This window comes from Aplysia californica, unplaced genomic scaffold, assembly GCF_000002075.1.
Source record: "Aplysia californica isolate F4 #8 unplaced genomic scaffold, AplCal3.0 scaffold00302, whole genome shotgun sequence".
Classification (NCBI taxonomy): domain Eukaryota; kingdom Metazoa; phylum Mollusca; class Gastropoda; order Aplysiida; family Aplysiidae; genus Aplysia; species Aplysia californica.
This window is the reverse complement of record NW_004797572.1, coordinates 91,628-97,565: the sequence shown is the minus strand read 5'-3', so window position 1 is coordinate 97,565 and position 5,938 is coordinate 91,628. Positions and strand designations below refer to the sequence as shown.

At 37.1% G+C, this 5,938-nt stretch overlaps 1 protein-coding gene across 1 annotated transcript in view; it reads left to right on the top strand.

The window, feature by feature from the left end:
- Positions 1-5,720: 5,720 nt before the first annotated feature.
- LOC101848598 (polypeptide N-acetylgalactosaminyltransferase 5) overlaps positions 5,721-5,938 on the top strand; it is a gene marked incomplete in the record, with an annotated part of 67,468 nt that continues 67,250 nt past the window's right edge. Inside the window, 1 exon segment of the mRNA XM_013084554.2 lies at positions 5,721-5,905.

The window sequence follows — 5,938 nt, the reverse complement described above, 5'->3', positions numbered from 1 at the left end:
TCAAATGGATGATGGTACATATAAAGCAATTTAATTTGGAAACGTAAAATGACTCCCGCAAGGAGAGACGAAGCCACTACACCTACACGTATTCACATGTGTGTTTGTGTGTGGTCTGGGAGGTTCTTGTTTGCGTTTTCCTTTTGTAAATACTGTTAGTATTACTCTCTCCCTATACCGTCAGAATAAGGCGGAGAGCAGTCGATGCCACCTTGCCAGTCCCTGGCCACATCCTCCATTGAATCTCGGTACATCCAGGCCCTGGGTGAATGCCTCATTCCTGATTGTGCTTTTTTTCCAGATAGTCTCTAATACCATGTCTGATAGGACAACCTTGTCTTCGGTATTCCCAAAACAGGTCCAAAATATCTTCATCTTCTTCTTTTTATGGTCATAATGATATCTTCAATTCTAGCTCTTTCTAACACTTCATTATTTGTAATAAATTCATTCTTCGTAAACATTTTGTTGGAAGCTTTTTGATTTTCGTTGAATTGCCTTGTTTCATATCCATATATCTGAACATATAATATACTTTTAATTTCGTCGCCAATGTAGTGTGCAGTTTTGAAAATAATTGCTGCCAAGATACTTGCATTTACCAATTATTGCAAGAGGTTCTCCATAAAGAGTGAAGAGAGTAGTTTTCTGTGATAATTGCAGCACTTTTGTTTTGGAAACATATTTATTACAAGGCCAACTTTTTCCGCAGCTCTTGTTAATTTGTTTTGGGTTGTTTTTTTACTGCATTTTATGTATTATGGTGTTAAATAGGCAGATGCCATCCGCAAAATCTAAATCTCCCAAATATGCGCTATTTGTATATCCAATGCCTGTTTCAGTGTCTTTGTAAATATAAGTCAACATTCTTTCTTTTCTTTTTTTTTAATACATATCTCGCAAATGTAGATTTACTAGATATGAAAAGAGACTAGAATGTTTTTAAAGTGGGAAAAGGTTTGCCTGTGTGTATGTTTGTGCGCGTAAGGGTGATTATGCGGGTGTTTGTGTGCGAATACGCCCGTGTGGATTTGTTAGTGAAGAAGGAAGGGTGAAATATTGGGTAGGTGAACATGTTTGAGCAACAGAAAAAAATGCAAGAAATCTAGAGTAGTCGCATGTCTTTTAAGTTAGAGCAAATCAAAAAAACTTCTGTACAAGAAAATGTGTGATTCAGTGGAACTCTTGTCATATGCACAAAAAAAGAAGCGGAAAAGAACAATTGTAGATTTTTTCGTCAAAAAAAAAGAAACAAAATGCTTTAGAACTTATTTCGTAACGGGATGCTGATGTAAAAATCATTTAAACTGGCGCTTTATCCTCGTCTTAAAGTTATCTCATATAATTAATGAAAAAGTATGGGTGTACACACTTACACGAGTATGTTGAGAAGAGAAATATTTATTTTTTTATGTTCTCACACCTATAGTTCACTAATTTCAGTCACTGTCATGTGAGCGTATAATTTTCTAAGGCTCGCACATATATACATATATAATAACAATATATATATGATATATATATGTATATATATTATATATATATATATATTATATATATATATATATATATATATATATATATATATATAATACGTGTATATATTATAATTATATATATATATATACATATATATAAAGAGAGAGAGGGAGAGAAAAAAAGAGAGAGAGAGAGAAAGAGAGAGAGAAAGAGAGAGGGAGAGAAAGAAAGGGAGAGAGAGAGAGAGAAAGAGAGAGAAAGAGAGTTAATTACAGATGGGCCGTATGCGTGTAGCTTTTGTCTTTGAGCATTCACCCAACATGTTGAATTGTCACTCGTTTGAAATATTGAATAGCAAGACTAGTCAGATCTTACGGAACCAAAAATGTATACTTCTAATATTTCTAATAATAAATTTCACAGCGTATCAGAATTTAGAATGCTTTTGATTGTTGTGAAGCATGGCTTTACCTTTGAGTGTGCTTCACTCATGCAAAAAACGTACATAAACGAAGAAATTATACATCTTCCTTGTGTGAAAGCATGTCTGAATACACTTGTTCAACGCATTTGAAAGAAACCACTTCAGTCACATTTCTCTTTTCTTCAGTCATTCTATAAGTTCTTGAGAAGTTTCAGAACCAGAGGTCAAGATCAGGTCAACACCCTCCTCTCTCAGAAGTGGACACGTTACTATCAAATTACCTGAATTTTGAATTTCCCTCTCCAGAGAGTTGAGAAATCGGGCGCTTTTTTCTGGCTATTAATTTATCGTTATTACTTCTTCCACTTGGACCACCAAAAGAAATAGCATTTAAAATGTAACTGTCGTTTCTTTTACAGAACTCAGTAAGAAAACGTTGTATTTCTGCAAGAAAGCCGCTAAATCCGTCCCATTGAAAAAGGATGAGTTTGCTCAAGAAAATTCTTCTCACACTCTTTTTTTTCTTCTTCAGAGTCAAACGACAGGGTCAGGTCTAGATCTAGAACTAAGTTATATGTGTAATATACAAAGACAAATATACTCAATGACATTTTCTTTTGGAGTGCAACAAAGCTCGACTCTGACGTGTTTTTTTTTTTTTGGTGAGTTGGTTTGCCGTTTTAGTTTTTATTTTGTTTTGTTTTGTGTACATAAATCTTTGTGTGAGGAAGGCTGAGGTTGGCTGTGGCTGGGGAGATGGGTGGCTGGAGGAGGAGGGTGAAGGAAAACAGACCTCAAGAGTGCTGTATTGTTGATAAACGTCTAGAGAGCGCAGTCCTCTGTGATCTCTCCGTCCCCTGGCCTGTTGCATCAGCCCGCGGCGTCTTTGCCATGATTTCAGCTCTCAGGGCAAGTGAGAAATTGTTCTGTAAAACGTAATATGAAGAGCAAAGGCGGCATTATGCAATGGAATATGGCGCCAAATTTTAACTTAATGGTCTGATTAAGTGAGCGGTCTGCTCTTGTTGCTGGTATCGTCTCAATCTTCTCCATTCAAACGATTTTACGGACTTTGTTTTTGATTCTTGCTGCGCTTGGATGATGAATAGGACAAAGGCATGAAATCAAGCCCTTGAAAGAAAATCTGAAACGTTCAGTGTTTCCTCGACCAATCTCTGTTGTGAAATGGAAAGCACGATGAGAAAGTGTGGGTGAAACGCTTGAGAAAAAAAGAGTTTAAATGTCAATCACAAATTCGAAATTAGTTTTGGCCCTCAGGCTTTGTTCGAAGAATAATCAGCGAAACATTTTACACCATGGTGCTTCACACTGCAAAATTAGCTAAAAAATGTGTTACAACTCCACACTACATCTTCGTAACAGAGGTGATTAATCGCACTTGAGCCATTGTGTGAGTGTTGTAGAATCAGTTGCACGTAATTTTGATCACCCTCATGGGGTTTACAGCATGTTGTAGTAGGTCTCTGAACTTCCTCTGTGCCATGCACCGATATAATATCTGTGCCTTTCTTTACGCTTTTTGACAACGATTTATTAACGCCTAGTGTGCAACGCATCTCAGTTCAGTTGGTTCATAGCATTGCTTGGTTAATGTTTATAGTCGTAACAAAAAAGCTACAAACTCCCCCGATCCCTGTTGTCTAGAATGAAACTCTACTTTAATTGCTTGGCTCATTCTTTTCTACTCAGTTTAGTGTTAAAGTTTTAGGCAAATAGGTTTAGTTTTAGTTTTAGCAAGCGTTTTACGGCACTTGCAACACGATAAGGTCATATAAGTGCCGAAGATTAGAGGTGTTACAAGAGAGTAACAAACATAAAAAGAAGGAGGAGAGAGTGCGTTTAACAGGAGCTGCGTTATAGGGAAGTTTGTTACACTGAAAATTTGGATGGCAAAATTGGTTTCGTACAAAGAGAAATTAATCTTTAGTTAATTGATGGATCAAGCAACGTTTAAAGGGAAAGGAGGATTCAAGTTTAGAATCAGGTTTTGTAGTGCTGCTAATTGTGATTTAAGGAAAATAGCAGAGATCAAGTATTTCTTGTTCGCTATTTTTGTGGAGCAGAGTAGGGTTCAAGAAATGTAACTCTCTATACTGCACTGGCCTAGCAACTTCAGACCTGAGATTCAAGCCCACCTTGACGTAAGAGCATCTCCTAGTAACGCAAAAGTAATAATCAATTGATTTTTTTTTCTTTATGCTCCTCTTTACACAAACGCACCTATACTAGCATAAGTAGTTTTGACTGTAGAAAACTTATCAAGTGCATTAAGTCAGACTTAAATACAACAAAGATTTATGTTGTTTTTTGTTGTTGTTATTGTTGTTGTTGTTGTTGTGTGGGTTTGTTTGGGTTTGTTTGTTGTTGTTGTTGTTTGTTTTTTGTTTGTTTGTTTTTGTTGTTGTTTTTGTGCAGTTAGTTGGGTTTTTTGGGACGGGTTGTTTTGTGTTGGGGTTTTTTTTTTGGGGGGGGGGGTAAATGAGGCAAGGCCACTTTTTTGGAGGTCTGGTAACTCGAATCAGAGCACAAATATGTCCATACTCCAGAATGCACAAGATATAGCCACAGTCAAAGGTATTCCTACGAATCAGTAACAAATAAAAAGATTTATACAAGGGCAAACGCCAGAAACATAATATTTCAACTCAGAATGTGGCCCAAAGCAAGATTTCCATCAGCTTATCAGCAATATAAATCTGTGGGAATGTTCCCATTTATTTCAATTTGCCTAGCAGTATCAAGCGAGTTTATCTTTAGTACCCTGTTCCCTTCACATTAATGAACTCTCGACGTTAATCATCGTTGTTGTTGTCGTCGACGTTATCGTCATTGGTTGTTTGTTAATTATAATACATAACAAACTTAATGTCTATATTTGTCTACTCGTGCAGCCGGTGTGAGAGTGTGCGACTTTCTAGTTTGAAAATGGAGAAGGGTAGAATGTAATTACATTTTATTCTTAAGGCAGTTATTTTAAGACAAGCAACGATATTATAATTTCGGCACTACTTGGCTCCACTCTGTTCTAGTTCCATGAGGTGCGGTGATATGGAAACTTAAAACGCTGATCATATACAGACTGGGTCTTTGTGTTTCAATACCCAAGAATAACAAGACATAGTGATGTTTAATATCTCGTAGAAATAAAAATGTAAAGCAAGCCATTGACGAGGCGGAAACTCCACCGCCAGGGCGCGGAGAAAGGCGCGTGTGTTTGGAGTTTCCTGGATGTAAACATAAAACACACGCGAGCGCTCCTCTCAGTCTGACTGGCACACGCAACTGAAAAAAGAGCCCGAATGTCTGTGAGCCTAATTAGAATTACTTCCTACTTCCTAGCTTCGATGGATAATATTACGAGCCAGGTAACTGGAATTTATACTTATCGCAGGGTAGATTTTTGTTTAAGGTGTGAGAAAATGAGTAAACCTCTCAGATTTATGTGATTTCTGTCGACTAGACTATTTTGATCGGCATTTAAAATCAGTGCGTGAACATTTCACTGCAATGTATAACTTACAGCTTTTTCCGGTGTTCATACTCAAAGTTTTGGTTTACTATGTCGTCTGTGTGTGATTCTGAGGTGATAAACGAGGTGCACAATAAGCTATCAGTGAATGAATCACGTTAAAAACGCAACGGGCTAAAATGTTTTAACAGAAACGTAATAATTTAAAATATTAGAGTTTTAACGATTAGTTGTGTGTAACCTTAGACAGCGCCAGGTTCAAGCAATATTCCCTCACGGCTAGCCAGATAAGTGTGGTTGGCCCACGCGCAGTGTGTGAGTCGGAGTACTGACTGTATGGTTGTTGCTTGTTGTAAGTGGGAAGGGGTTCCAACGAGATGGTTATCTGGGCGTGCACCTCACAGAGTTTGGAATGACCGGTCTGTTCTAGTTGTGATCGTGACTGAACACGGACAACATCTTAATATGATGATGTTACACGATATTATGTTTCTATATAATACCAGAAACAGGTAGGTGAATTATTATTATTATTATTATTATTG